Source organism: Meles meles, chromosome 1 (assembly GCF_922984935.1).
Source record: "Meles meles chromosome 1, mMelMel3.1 paternal haplotype, whole genome shotgun sequence".
Classification (NCBI taxonomy): Eukaryota; Metazoa; Chordata; class Mammalia; order Carnivora; family Mustelidae; genus Meles; species Meles meles.
In genome coordinates this window covers 35,728,792-35,744,591 of record NC_060066.1, presented here as the reverse complement: position 1 = coordinate 35,744,591, position 15,800 = coordinate 35,728,792, and the positions used below count along the sequence as shown (strand labels likewise).

Here is a 15,800-nt window from a genome sequence, read left to right as displayed (position 1 = left end):
TCGCTGGACAGTAATAGTCAATTAAATTTAACAAGTGTTTAGTGCACTTTTCACCTGGTTCTGCCTCCAGCAAAGCCTTTAATGTTCCCCTGACCAGATGTCGCCTCACCCTCCTTCCGCCTCACGGCTCCTCTATGTAACTACCATCCCTACCTCCCAGCTCAGGATTTAAGGCAAATCTGTTTACATCAGTCTGCTCAGACTGCCATAACGGAACACCACTGGCTGGGTGACTTAAAGATATTTATTTTCTCACAGTTCTGGAAGCTGGAAGTCCAAGATCAAGGTGCCATTCATTTTTTTCCTGGCAAGGTGCTTTTCCTGGCTTACAGAGGGCCACCTTTTCACAGTGTCCTCACATGACCTTTTCTCTGTGCATGTGAAGAGACAGATCCCTGGTGTCTCTTCCTCTTCTCATAATGATACAATCAGATTAGAGCTCCACCCTTATTTATGGCCTCATTTAACCTTAATTTATCTCCCTAAAAAAACAATCTTTAAATACAGTCTCTCTGGGGGTTAAGGTTCAATATATGAATTTGGGAAGGTGGGGCACACAATTCAGTCCACGGCACCATCTAAGTGTGAATTATACTATAAAGAAAACCATATAATAAGAAGTTTCCAGCAAATATCTTTAAAGTTTCCATTTGCAAATAATAATACTCATTTCCTGGTTTTATCAGAGGCTTAGCCATGGGAAAGACATAAGGATAAATGCCACACTCCCCACTTATATTGCACAATTCATCTTTGAAGGGGCAGGACAATGCTTCAGCAGAGAGAGGTCCATCACACACTACTGATGAGGAAAACCCTCAAGTTTCCAAAAGCAATATTGCAGAATGTTTAAGGGAGTAGGCTCTGGAGACAACCTTGGGTTGTATTCACTGATGGGCTGTGTGACTTTGGGCAGATGGGTTACCCTCTCTGAGTATCTGATGCCTCATCTTTGCTTTTTGGACCAGCCCCCTGCCTTTGTACAGGGAAGGGATGAGACTGATTTAGCTGATACTATTAAGGAAACCAAGGGCAGTAAAGAGGTAGGTGGCCTGAGAGGTAACTAGATTTCTGCTTAATTAAAAGTAATGAATCTCCAATACAGTATCATGCCAGGGGGTACTTCCTGGGGTCATTCAAATTACACTCAGTGGGAAACTGTCCTACTGCTCAGAATGGTCACCATTGTTTTTGAACAACAAAGTACTCAGAAGCAAGACAAGACCCTTTTCTTGAGGATGCGCAGTGATTTCTCATATTTTGTGTCCAAAGAGCATTTTTAGAAGACTCTTCCACATTTGAGAAACTGCCCACCTTTTGAGTTCTCACCTCCCCAAAATGGAGGCCAGGCATTTGCCTACCCAGCCTACCTTGCACCTACGGGGCAGGCATATGACCTGGGCTCTGCCAATCAGCAGCATCAACGTAAATATCAGAAGAGTGAGGTTAAAGAAGGAGGTCCTGGGGCACCTGGGTGGCTCAGTGAGTTTAGCATCGGCCTTCATCTCAAGTAATGATCTTGGGGTCCTGGGACTGGCCCTGCATCAGCCTCCCCACTCAGTGGGAAATCAGCCTGTTTCTCCACTCTTCCCCCCTGCTCCTGCACTTGCTCTCTCCCTCAGATAAATAAATAAAAATCTTAAAAAAATAAAAAAAAATTTTTTTTAATCTTTAAAAAGTAAAGAAAGAGAGAGGTACCATGTGGAATTCATACTGGTAGGGATTGGTGAAGTATGGCAGAGAGACACCTGGTTTGCAGACGTGACAGTGCTGGGATTTCTGGGAGCTCACCAGAAAGAACTCTCTCTATGTTATGAGCAGAGAGATCTATATTCTTTGGTAGACCCCACAGGGTGTCCACAGGAGCCATGAATGGTATAACTTGGGTAGTGTTCCTGGCTGCATGGCCTCCAAGTCCAATTCTGATCCTTCCAGAAATTCTTCAAGCTCCTTAATACCCTTTAGGAAAAAAAAACTCCCTTTCTGTGCAAACTAGCCAAAGAACCTCAAACTAGCAGAAAACTACATAATAGTTGCACAATTAAATGAAAGTCAAGAGAAAAAAAACTCATGTTGGCATAGGCGTGGGCTTTCTAAATCCCATACTATAAAATTTTAAATAAGCAAAAGAAATTAGGCAACTGTCTGCAAAGCTTTGATCAGCAAAAGAAGCTGATTGTTTGTTGCAAAGGACAGCTAGGACCACTGAAGTATATACAGTAACCAAAGAAAGGGCAAGTTCATCAGCGTTTCATCTACGCGCGCGCACACACACACACACACCCCTCTACCCCTAAACTAATGCTCAAGACCTGAGGTTTCATAGATTCAACCTATATCTGTGAGCATGGGAACTTGCTATTTTGACCTACCCTCCCTTGAGGTTTTGATTTATGAGAGTTAAAAAGAAAGCAATTATTTCCCAGTGGGTGTTAGGATCACTGATATATAAACAAGGCAATTTAATCATTACCTAGATAAACTGGGTCTTAAATCGTGGCTCTGAGAACGGTTTACATAAAACCTTCATGTAATTCACCAAAGTCATTTCAAGGCCAGGATAACTTAGACTTTAAACAGAGGGCACCTAACAAAAGCCTTTCAGATCTTATCCCCATACTTGATAAAAAACGAAGATATAGCCATCCTATAATTAACTTCCCCCAAAAGACGCACATCTTAACAACAACTTTCTTTGGCTTAATAGCATCATCTTTAAGGATTAATGACCTAGCAAAGAGAAAATCTAGGCCTTTCTAAGCACTTTGGATTTCCTAGGATTTGGGGATTTACCACATACAAATAAGATAAGGTCAGTGACCCAGACTGCTTACCCTGAGTCCCAAAACCTTGACTATAGGTTTCCCGTTATTTACAACAAACCCGAACATATTCCAAGGTGGACATGGGTTATCTTTGCTTGGGCAGCCTCCATTCCCATTTCTTCTGAGTACTCATATCTCAATTGTCCCTGGAGACCATACAGTCCCCCACTCCCAGGCCATGTGCTTTAACAAGAAGGTGGTTTAATCCTTCTCCAGGGGTCAGCATGACCCAGGATTGACCAATCAGCCTGGCTGCCATGTTTGGTTGAAAGATTGGCATACAACCAATTCAGGGCAATGAGACTTGAGAATTTTGCTGAAACTATAGGGAAAGAGAAGCTGCTTGCTGGGGTGTCTTGACCAGTAAGCCTGGAGCTTCTGATGTCATGAACCAAGGGCCTGCTTGATGATGAACCAACGCAGAAAAATGCAGGGCAAGGAGATGGCAAGAAATAGATATCTGAGGAAACTACTTGAGACCTGGATCAGCCAAGCTTTTGCCTTTACAGTTACAAGAACTGATTAATTTGTTTTCTAAGTCCCTTTAAATTAGGTTTTATCTTTTGCAACCAGAGAGCCAAAGCAGATACAGAGTCATTTAAGCTGAGACTTTATAAAGGTAGCAGAAGTGTTAGAGTAGGGGCGCCTGGGTGGCTCAGTGGGTTAAACCCTCTGCCTTCAGCTCAGGTCATGATCTCAGGGTCCTGGGATCGAGCCCCGCATCGGGCTCTCTGCTCGGCAGGGAGCCTGCTTCCTCCTCTCTCTCTGCCTGCCTCTCTGCCTACATGTGGTCTCTGCCTGTCAAATAAATAAAATCTTTAAAAAAAAAAAAAGAAGTGTTAGAGTAGTTGGCTCTACTAAGTAGTTAGAATACTTTCAATATTAAAGTATAAAATGAGCTTGTACCACAGATGCTAAATCCCCGCTATGAACAACTTTGCATTCCAGCATGTGCTGCCTTACCCACAACCCCCTGCTCAGGGAGATGGTGCGAAAGAAGTCTGTGCATGAGGCAGTCCACCAATGGACCTGGGGTGAACAACCAACCCAAAAGCAGCTAATTCCTTTGCTGGCCAGGCTCCAATGGCTGTGGGGCCTCGCTCTGTGAGCTGTACCAATAGGAAACACTCACTTATGAGTTCAAGCTAGGAAATACTGAGGTCTCAGCCGGTGGCCTTATGGGTTGGCCCTTCAGGGGCCATATGTAAAATGAAGCAGCAAAAGAAGGGAGGAGAGAAAAAGAGAGAAGGCAATGGAGCAGAGACCCCCATGACCTCTGAGAAAGACACTGACTCCCTTCCCAATTTTCCAGACTTATGTTTTGGCCACCAAGAGACCAAGCTCTGCTTTGTCTGACAGGCACAGAATCCTTTCAAGGGGCAGAGCAGTACAGGGATTAGAGAGAGTATGACTCCCAAGTGACAACCTAGGTGTGAGCCTTGACTCCTGCTGCGCACCCACATGCCTGAGGCCACATTCTCTACATCTGCTCCTCCTCAGTAGAATAGGGATAATAACACGGCTGCCTCCCGGGATAGAGGAGAAGAGTCCCTGTGACAATCCATTCAGAATAGCGTAATTATAGTTGTGGTGATTGTCACAACGAGCCCCTTATGGTTGAATTAGTTGGAGTGATGTCCCAGTCCTTGACCATCGAGAGGGCCCCACTAAAGCAACAACTGACTAAATGATTAACTTAAATATGAACATATTTCTCCACAACATATATAGAACTGTCAATGTCCAGATGTAACTACAGTGTAAAATCTTCTTCAATAGGGGAAAAGCTTAGCCATGGGGAACACACAATAGTGTTGAATCTGGTAACACTGGAAAGAGGGTATGATGTCTTCATCCTCATTCTGTATTACGCCCTGTTCCTCCTGGGTCCCACGCTGACCCCTGAGTACTAGTTACTTCTGTACACCCCAGGGCTGACAGGCCAACCTGTGAGACTATTCCTCTCTGTCTACAACTGCCCAAAGCTTAGCCTCTTCTTCAACTGCAGTCTCCAGCTCTAGCTCTTTCGACAGAAAAATTGTTCTTGTGAGGCAGGTGCTGGGGGCGCCGTGTGTGTGCCCTCTGTGTGCAAAGAAACAGGAGACATTGGGCCTGAAGGAAACAGCTAAGGCAAATCCAAAAGCCTTCGCTCATGACTCAAACCACTATACTGTGATTACTTCCTGTTTTGAGCAACCCCTCCCCTTCTGAGGTTGGAAAAAAAAATCACCTTGAAGCTGAGGCTTTTACTCTTAACTGTTCTGTCCCCTTCTGTAAAAGCTACACAGATGACTGTACCCACTCTGTCTCTCTCCAAAAAAATACTGTTCAATCGTTCTGAATGGTTGATGCATGCTTCCAAAGCCTTAAAACAATTGTTAAAGAAAGATGATATAAATCACCTTTCAAAGATCCTTTTGATTTAGAAAAAAAAAATCAGTTTCCACAGGGAGGAAAAAAAAATCCACACAAATATTCTTTAAATCTGTTCTCCAAAACATGTATGAAGAATAAGAGGCAGACACAGGAGTCCTGAGAAAGGAACAGAAGTTTGATTTCTTAAGGAAAAAACAAGAGCCTTTCACGACCACTCTGGTGTGTTTGGTTTTGCATTCCTTGCTAAAAGGCAATCATCAAAGAATTAAACCTATATTTCCTAGGTCTTTCTCCCTCCCTTCTTTTGGTAGAATCAGGATATGAGTTTTTGAGTACAACTGCTATTCTAAAAACCAGAGAACCGCCATATTCTTACAGCTACCCAAGAGGGCCAGGGGAGAGAAGAGCTAAACACGTCACACACACTCCAGAATTTTAGGCAAGACGACATTCCCACGTGGGAATAAGCCACTTCTTGACTTTACAGTCAGCCCTTGAATTACAAGCTGATCAGGCCACATTTCTGATCAAGTTCCAACCTGGAATGCTTAGAATCTAGAATGTCTTCTCCCCTAACAACAATGTTCTAAGCACTATGTCACCCTAAAAGAGCCATCCTAGCCCCAGCATTCCGAAGGAATCGCAGTTTTGTCCTGCGGGTCCTGCACAGTCCAGACACAACTCGTGATCTTCCTTTACGAAAATGCATTCTGAGTTCCAAATAAGACATAGTGTTTCAGGGCTTCTGACCTTACAGGACTGTCGCCAGAGCCAAGACATCAGTGGTGGCCAAGGCCTGCCCCCCTTCCTCTCACCCCACCCACACTGACCAGTGAAGGGCACCAGGACGGGTAAGGGCAGAAGGAGGAGGGGTCCTTCTCGTTCCACCTCCTGGTCCCCATTTGGCCACCAGCAGAGAAGGCCAAAAGCAAGAACTTGAGGCCAGCAGGGTGGACGCCAGGGCCGCAGCGCACAGGAACTGGGGGGAGGGAAGGAGAATTCTCTGAGGCTTGGGCTGGCCCGTTCCCCCAGCCAGCTGGGGACTGCCTGTGCTCTTAGCTTTCATTTCCACTGTTGGTTGCTAAGTGCTATACATAATGCAAAAGTAAATAGTTACACAGCGCAGTTTGGAAGACACACAAACATACATCAATCAGCCAAGAAAAAAAAAAAACTTTCTAAGTTTCTAGGTTTATTTTTAGATCCGGGTTAGCCAAATGAGTAACCTAAACGCCCAAAGGAAGAGACGCCAGGGCTGAAAAGTGCATTCAGAAATGGGAGACACAGATACTGCCTGTCTCTGGCTCGTCTTCGCTTGTAAAATATGCATCGGGCCAGTCCTCAGGTGTTCTAAGCACCTCGCAGCAGCGCTTTGAATACGGGCCCGGCATCCAACACTCCCCAGACTCACTGCATAGAAAACATCATCCCCTGTCGTGACATTTCAAGACATTAGAGTGAGCACACACAAAATAGTGACATCCTTAAGTGAAGGAGTCAACTTAACAGAAGGAATGAAAACAATGCTAAAGTAATAAGTGTACATCCACGAGGAGAGTAAAAAGGATTTTATTCACCTTCTACTTCCCACATCCGGCAGAATGCCTTGAACACAGCAGACACACAACAATTGTTTACTAAATTAATAATCATAATAATAATACTCCCAGAAAGTGTTTATTTCTAGGCAAGACTATCCTTGCGACCTCCAGGGAGTCCCTATGTGATGATCAAACTTGAAGTTTCAAAGATACATTTAACAGTATAAAAGGGAGTCAGAAAAACAACAGAACAGATAGTGTGAGAGAAAATAATGAAGGGTCGGATGGAAAAGCAGGAGTAACCCTGAGTGACTCACTGAGATTTGCTCGCTTCTTTATCTCTACAATGAGGTTACATCTGTGGCCCCACCACCTCGTGGCAACGAGGTAGAGACAGATGAACAGCCACACTTCAGGCTTCCCGGACCACATGGGCAAGCTGCAAGGGGATATCCATGTTACAGGACAAAATCTGAGCCTGACGCAATCAACTTATTCTCAGTGTAACCACCTCATTCCAGGGAAATGCAAAATCTTCCTTTCCTTAGAAAAGACCCTTCTGATTACAATGCCATGCGTTTATAGTTGGAAAAAAAAAAAGCACAAATAAGACAAGTCACTTGTTTTATGGAAAGGTTAAAAAAAAAAAAAGAACACTAGGAGGCACCTTGGCGGCTCAGTTGGTTAGGCATCCCACTCTTGATTTTGGGTCAGGTCATGATCTCAGGGTCATGGGATGGAGCCCCACATCAGGCTCCCTGCTCAGCAGGGAGTCTGCTTGAGATTCTCTCTCCCTCTCCCCCTGCTCTTTCCCCTGCTCACAAGCTCTCTCTCAAATAAATAAATCTTAAAAAAAAAAAAGCAAAAACAAAAACACCACCATCTAGCAAAGTGTGCTGGGACAATTGGTTAGCAAGTTTAAAGAGGAAAATAATCAGTTTATCTCCTCATTTCCTCTCTGCTCTACACCAAAATTAATTATAATTTGTGTTAAATAATAATATGGGGCTTTTAATGTGAAGAATTCTTCAAACCCAGTAGAAAGCAGAGCTGATTATTTATGAAGCCCTATGAAAGAATGGAGCAAGCTGTCCGATCACTGGAAGAAATCAGTGAAATATTTGCCCACTTAACCACTGAAAACTGTATCAATTGTACAAGCAATTCACTAGGGAAATAACTGTAGCAAATGTGCCCAAAGATATTTTATTACATATTATTAAAGACCTTATACCCATGAGGTATATTTTAAGTGAAAACCAAAGCAAGCTTACAGAAAAATGTGTATAATATGCCTGTTTTGATAATAAAAAATGAGCCCCCTTTAATCTTTAAAAAGACTGGACGCTCGAACAATGAGAAGGATGGGGAGACACACCTTAGGCCTTTAACACTGGCCACTGGGGAGGCATAGGAGTAAAGACTGGCCAGGAAAGCCCTTAATGCATCTTTGTCCTGAATTATAATTTGGAAAAAAAAAATTATGTCTGATGCAAAAAAACATCTAAAGACAAAGAACATAGACTAGAAAATTAGGAAAAGAAGAAAGGCAGTTAGTATACAATCTGAAAAAGAACCGTTCAGCCCCACTAGTTATCAAAGAAGTAGAAAGGCAAATAAAGTATTTTGGAGACCAAATTAGAAAAAGAATTTCGAAGTGATGATATTCAAGGTAAGAGACAGATGAAACCAACACAGTCATACAGCATGAACTGCTTAAATTTCCAAATTTACATTTAGAAAGCAAATGGCAAAATAAGTCGAGAGTTTTTAATAAAAGTTCAAACATCCAACCTAGTAAATCCATTAGAAATACATCATAGGCTATAATCTTATATAGAGAAAAAGGTTTTGTACAAAAATAATAGCAGAAGAAATTATTTAAAATTTTGGCCAAATGACCCATAATGGAATGGCTAAGTGAACCGAGGTATATCCATTTGATGAAATATTGTATGCCCAATTAAGCATTATCTACAAAGAATATATAACAAAATATAAAATCCTCACAGAATTAAAAACTTCCATTTCTTTTATTCAATATTTTACTTCTGATGCAAACAGAGGAGGGTTTTTTTTCTCCTTACCACCCAATTCCCCAATTCTCCAGATTCAATTCTGATGCTAACAACCCAGAGTCAGCGCAGCCCCCACAGACTGAGGGCTCAGTCCCACAAGACTGCCCCCCAATTCAAATGCCAGTTGCAAATCTCAGATACTTGTACTTCTGACCAATTGGCTAAAAACCAGGGGTTCCCATGACACCCTCCTCGGATTCAATAACTCGCCAGAACAGCTCGCAGAACTGAGGAAAACAGTTTACTTGCTTGATTATTGGTTTATTATAAAAGGATATGGCTCAGGAACGGCCAGATGGAAAAGATGCCTAGGACAAGGAATGGGGGGAGGGGTGTGGAGCTTCCATGGCTTCTCTGGACAAGCCACCTGACCTGCACTTTGATGCACTCAACCACCCAGAAGCTCTCTGAACCCCACTGTTTAGGCTTTTTTCTAAGTTTTTATTTTGATTCCAGTTAGTTAACATACAGTGTAGTATTAGTTTCAGGTGTACAATATAGGGATTCAACACTTTCATACGACACCTGTTGCTTATCACATATGCCCTCCTTAATCCCCAACCCATATTTTACCCATCTCCCTACCAACCTCCCTTCTGGTAACCATCAGTTTATTCTCTATAGTTAAGAGTCTGTTTCTTGGGGTGCCTGGGTGGCTCAGTGGGTTAAAGCCTCTGTCTTCAGCTCAGGTCATGATCCCAGGATCCTGGGATCGAACCCCATCGAGCCCCATCAAGCCCTGCATTGGGCTCTCTGCTCAGCGGGGAGCCTGCTTCCCTTCCTCTCTCTCTCTGCCTGCCTCTCTGCCTACTTGTGATCTCTGTCTGCCAAATAGATAATAAAATCTAAAAAAAAATTTTTTTCTTGGCCTCTCTCTCTTTTTCGTTCCTTTTCTCCTTTGCTTTGCTTCTTATATTCCACATATGAGTGAAATCATATGGTATTTTATGGAGGCTCTACAATTATGTAGACATAATTGATTAAATCATTGGCCACTGGTGATTGAATTTCATCTCCAGCCCTTTTTCCCTTCCCGGGGGCAGAGGAGAGACCTGAAATTTCAACCCTCTAATCACATGGTTGGTTCCTTTGGCAATGTGCCCCTCTCTTGCTAGAGTCACCCCTTTAACATAAATGCAGATGTGGTTGAAAGGGGTTTAATTATGATAAAGGACACTCTTCCTACTCCTATCACTCAGAAATTCCAAGGGTTTTTAAAGAGCTCTGTGCCAGGAACTGGGGACAGAGACCTAATATATAGTTCCTATTATATCACAATATCACAGCTCATGGTATATGGTTAAATGAAAAACTAATTTTAAAATTATATAAAAAATGACTAACATTACTAAGAAAAATATTTCTTCATAAAAATCATGAAAGGAAATATTCCAAATATTAACAGTGCTTGCCTTTGAATATTTGAATTATGGTAACATTTTTTTCTTCTTTCTAATTTTCTATAGTATGTAAATCTTACTTCATGATAATGCCTTATTTTTATAATGGTAGGGTTGAAGGTATGGAGGGAACAGTGGCCAAGGTCTGTGGAACATATTCTTTAAATGACTGCTTTTAAAAAATCTAAAGCAGTCTCCCCGTTGCTCTCTCAAGAAACTTCCAAGGCCAGAACTGACTTCTGATTCTCACTGTTTGTCCTTCGGCCTGGCTTGGAAGTGGCTGTCATGTCTTCCAAAGGGGTGAAGTGGTGGGAACTCAACATCCCAGGCTTCTCACATCCCAATCCACCCCTTCCAACAAGTCAGAGCACAAAACCCCATCAAAGAGCTCTTCTTGCAAATGTTCTATTAGAAATTTTAGATCACATGTCTAAAGAAATGTGTCTGTGTGTGTGTGTGTCCATCTGTCTGCCCATATATATGCTTCCTCCTCCTTTCTCTATCCTCAAAGGCAGCAAAACAAATCCAGGACAAGGATGCAGCAATTGACTATATTTGTCAAATGCTAAATCTCAGTGATAATGGATAAATCTATTCATCTAAGTAGAATAACACTGCAAAAGTGTGGGAACCAAAGAAACCCCAGCCAGGACCATACCCCAATATTAAGCAATTTTAAATAACAATGGATTAAAGTCCATCTCTCCTCTCACATTTGCCATACAATCCAAATTAATAATCTCAGATCCCTACTGCACTATTTCAGGTCCTATCTCCAATACTGAGTCAGGCTAAATATTTCCCCTTGGGGTACATTAAATGGTCAAACACTCTTAGTGCACGATACTCCCGAGATACATATCACATGTATCTTTACATAAAACTAATGAAACAATCTGAGCCTAGTTAAGTTTGTAGAGCATACAACTCTTGATCTTCATCTCAGGGTTGTGAGTTCAAGCCCTCCATGGGATACAGAGATGATTTAAAAAATAAAAATCTTTTTAGAAATACCGAAAGAAAAATTCCAAATATTAATCCCGGTTGATAAAAGAAAATGTTAGTAAAAGATGTTAGAAAAAAAAAAAAACTTTAGTGAAAAAAAGAATGATCTCGCGAGTTTACCTCCTTAGTAAATTCAAGTATTTGCAGTAGTTCGTGTGATATTATTTCTTCTGAATGGTGGTGCACTTGACCTTTGTTACAAAAGAACAGCCACGCCAGCAGCATAACTTCTGTACAGGAGATGTTGCATCTCATGCTCGCCTGTGTTAGCCCGCTTAACCTTCTCAACCCTGACAACATCCCCACGACGCACAATCATGGTCGCCCCAGTTGTTCCTTAAAGGTGCAAGTTCCAGGAGGTCGCACATTTGAAAGTGACCGCATGAAGACTGAAGGTAGCCAGGCTAGTCCGGCTCCAGAGTGGACACGCTCCTGCTTCTGCAGAACTAGACAGTGCACCCAAACTTACACCAAAAATATCTCCTGCCCAAGCCCCGCTTAGACAACTTGTAAGAAAAACAACTGGTATCAACTACCCGGGCAAACAGACGATCGGTGCCAATTTCGTAATTCCTAATGAAGAAGAGACTGAATTACTCCATCACTTCTCAGAAAGTTACAGTCCCCAGATAAGCACCAGAGGAAGTTATATAGGGTCTTCCAGTAATGGAAAGAGAAGAAATAAACCAATTAAATGGTCTGGTGGAGAAAAGGAGAGGTATAAAAGAGCCTAAAAATAGTTTCTGTCTTATCTCTGCTGTAATAATAGCAGATTAGCATGCATTCTCTTGGAAATGTCACCTAGGCAACCAGAAATACAAAGACGGAGATGTTCGTTAAAATATATGTATATAAACCTATTTCTGCCATCTTTGAACATAAGTGATCACTACCGCAAGAAGGACAATAACTAGACTGTATGGAAAGAGAAGTACAGAAGAAAGTTGCATAAGTAAGTATCCAGTATAAAGTAGGCTAATAAGATAAAAAGGTAGGTCTTTCGACAAGAAGCCCTAATACATTGCCTCAAATTTGGGCCAAAAAACTACTAGGAATGCTAAACGTATTTTTCCTACATTTTTTTAAATGTCATTTTTTGAGTAAGCCCAAGGCAGACTAATACAAAAGAGGGTAAGCTGGCAAATTTTAAAATAACATTTGGAAAACTATCTTTTTGGGGGGGGGAGGGACTATCTTAAGCTCCACTTAACTAGACTATGTCCCTGTTTGCCTAAAACGGTCCCTGTTTGTGTCTCTCTTGTTGCTGTAATTATTAAAATGCTATACTCCTCTTTCACTTTCTTTTGTTTAAGATATTTGCATTAATCACTTTGTTTTCTTTTTTTTTAATACTTTATTAATTTGACAGAAAGATCACAAGTAGACAGAGAGAGAGAGAGAAGCAGGCTCCCCACTGAGCAGAGAGCCTGATGTGGGACTTGATCCCAGGATCCTGAGATCAAGACGTGAGCGGAAGGCACAGGCTTAACCCACTGAGCCATCCAGGTGACCCTCCTCTTTCACTTTCAAAAGTATCTCAGTGCAAACAATAAATTACAGGGTTCCCTTACATTTAACCAAGATATATTTCTTGACCAATTAACAACATGCTAGCAACTAGGTTGAGAACTTAGATTAGTTCAAAAAAATTCTACAAGCTAGAATCCCTGACTTCCAGAATGCTGCGATCTAACTGTGAAGACAGAAATAAGACCCCAAACAATAATGAAGCAGTGAAAAACTGATCATCGTTCCCAGAGCCCAGGCCGTTAAGTCCGGCAGTTCAGATCCCTGACAAAATAGACTGTGGATCCCCCTGAGTGAGATACTCCATAGAAATTGTGCTAAGAGCCACCATGCTTCTTGAGCGCTTACTGTATACCAGGCACCGTGCTAGGCATGATGCACGTGTGATCTCACTCCAGACTCAAAACAACCCTAGAAGGGAACTATCCTATGCTCGTTCTCTAGAATCGTCCACGTGTTACCGGAGAATTCAGATGCCTGACTCCAAAGCGCATGCTCCCCACCAACGCGGACGGGGCTTCCTATTCGCGCAGCCTGACCTGGGCCTGTCGCCACGGTTAGCAGAGCCCTCATCTTCTCTTTCTACTCTACAGCAGCGCAAGGTGTGCTCCAACCCTGGCAGAGGGCGGCTCAATCAGCCAGGGCCTGGGTAGGAAACAGGGGGTGTTTTTCATCCTGCTGAGGAGTCCTATTGGAGAGGCTACAGAGGAAAGAGTAAGGAAGGGTTATAGAAAAGCAGCAGGAAGCGGTTACCATCCCCAGGCCTCCGTGTGTCGGGTCGGGGTGAGTGGAGGCATAAAGGAATTCCGAAGAAGGTGAATGGATGGAGAAGGCGCCTGGCAGGAGCTGTGGCCTTCAGCGCACAGAGGAAGCCAACCTGCAGCACGCAACCCAGCAGAGGGAATGGGGAAACAAACAGCCTCCCCCACTCTTCCCCTACTCCCCCAGTGGTGGCCTGGACCCCCCCACCGCTGACCAAATGATATCAGAAATCAAAGACAAAGATGGCCCCTGATGCCTTCCCGGGACACAGAGCAGGTGTATGAGGGAGGAAAGAGGACACGGAAGAGCCAACAAGAGGTGTCCAGCCTGCTCGTTGTGTCCTTGTCCCCCGCATAAGTGTGTGCTCCCACTGAGGCAGAGTAAATTGGAAAGTGCTACCTTAGCAAGAAGATGTCATCCTCAGCCTAGCTGGGAGGCCAGAGCCAGTTCACAGCCAAGTGTCCTTTGTAGTTAAACTTGGCCCCATGCTTAGAAGGACCCCACACTTGGTCTAATGCTCCGCTGACACCATTTTGAAATTTTAAAAAAAAAAATTTTTTAAGACTTTATTTATTTATTTGAAAGAGAGCAAGTGAGCGAGCACAAGCAGGGGGAGGGGCAGAGGGAAAGGGAAAAGCAGACTCCCCACAGAGCAAGGAGGCTGACTTGATTTCAGGACCCTGGGATCATGATCCCAGCCAAAGACAGATGCCCAACTGACTAAGCCACTCAGGTACGCCGAAATTCTTGATAATTTTTAAACTGGGCCTCACAAATTAAGTAGCTGGTCTTGGGCAAGGCAAACCATTTCTTGAGCTGGTGAGACTCAATTCTGGTAAGTATCACAAGATTCCAAGTATCTTATTCAAAGCAAACAGACCCAAAGTTAATATTAACCAGAGTCACAGTGATACAGCAGAATATATAGCATAATAAAGTGAGGGGACACTTTACCTTTTTTTTTTTCTTTCCTCTTTCTCTTTTGAAGTCAAACAGCAAAGTGGCTGAGAAACCAAACTCAGCTGCCCCCTGGAGAGAAACGGAACTTAATTACAACGGCCTTTCCACAGCACAGAGGGAATGGATTTTGGCTCTTACCCAGTTAACGAGATCGACGCAGACAACCAAGCGGAATAATTTATGTCCTGGGTGGCCTCTCTGATGTCCCCCATTGGATGGGATAGGGTCTTCAAATTAGCCAGGTAATTGCGAAAGCTACCCCTGACCTTGCCTTGTGGGCCCCGCGTACTTGGCCCCAGTCTGGGACAAGGTATTGAAAACACATGCATAGAAGCCTCGTCATCGATGGACCAGCAACACTTACAAACTGTATTTCTAAGCTGATGCTTTTCAGAAGCCTAGAAACTGAAGCCTACACTGCTGCTGTTCCCCTTTCCCAAGAGACCCCAACATCCTTAGCCTTCCTCTCAGTACCATCATGAGACTGTATGCCCAGGTGAGAAGCCAGAACAGGGCCCATCTCGGCTCATTCTTCCGTTCGTTTCCTCCTAGGCTACAGGGCAAAGCAAAGCACAAAAAATTTCCATCCGAGGCAGGGATCAAACTGGGGTTTTTTAGCCTCGTTCACTCACCCTTCCATGTCAGAAATAAGGGATGGTAGATTTTAAGCGTTTTGTTGTTTAAAGTTAGAATAAAACTTCAATAGATCAAACCAGAAGGATCTACCAAACGTCGACTGTGTCAAGGAACCTGGAATCCAGGAGGTACATCAAATCAAGGGGCATCACGACAGAACCAGAAGATTAAGGGTTCCAGTGTACCCTCATGAGCCCTGTACTGGGGTGAATGGTGGACCCCCCCCCAAAGACACATCCACTGCCTAACCCTGGGAACAGGTGAATGTGATCTTATTTGGCAAAACGATCTTTGCCAAGGTCATTAAGTTAAGGATCTTGAAGTAAAATAACTCCGGCTAACCCAGGTGAACCCTAAAGCAAATGCTAACTGTCCTTACAAGAGACACCCCAAGAGGGGAGGCCGCGTGACCACCAACGCAGAGATAGGGGCGAATCAGCCTTGAGCCCAGAAATGCCACCAGTCGCTGGACGAGGCAAGCAAAAATTTAACCCCCCCGAAGCCTCTGGAGGCTTGGCCGTGCTCATACCTTGATTCTGGACTTCTGACCTCCAGAACGGTGAGAACACACATTTCTGTTATTTTAAGCCACCCAGTTTGTGGTAAGTTGTTACAGAGGCCACAGGAAACTAACATAAACCCTTAGCCACATGGCTCACCCCTGGCCTCAGCTTCACAGCCTCCAGGCAT

At 43.4% G+C, this 15,800-nt stretch overlaps 1 protein-coding gene across 1 annotated transcript in view; it reads right to left on the bottom strand.

Moving 5' to 3' along the window:
* The window catches only part of NCALD (neurocalcin delta), a 371,716-nt gene extending 357,178 nt beyond the window's left edge, over window positions 1-14,538 (bottom strand). Inside the window, exon 1 of the mRNA XM_046016599.1 lies at window positions 14,469-14,538. The gene's annotated coding sequence lies outside the window, so the exon portion shown is untranslated. The remainder of the gene's footprint in view (window positions 1-14,468) is intronic.
* Between the last annotated feature and the right edge of the window lie 1,262 nt (window positions 14,539-15,800).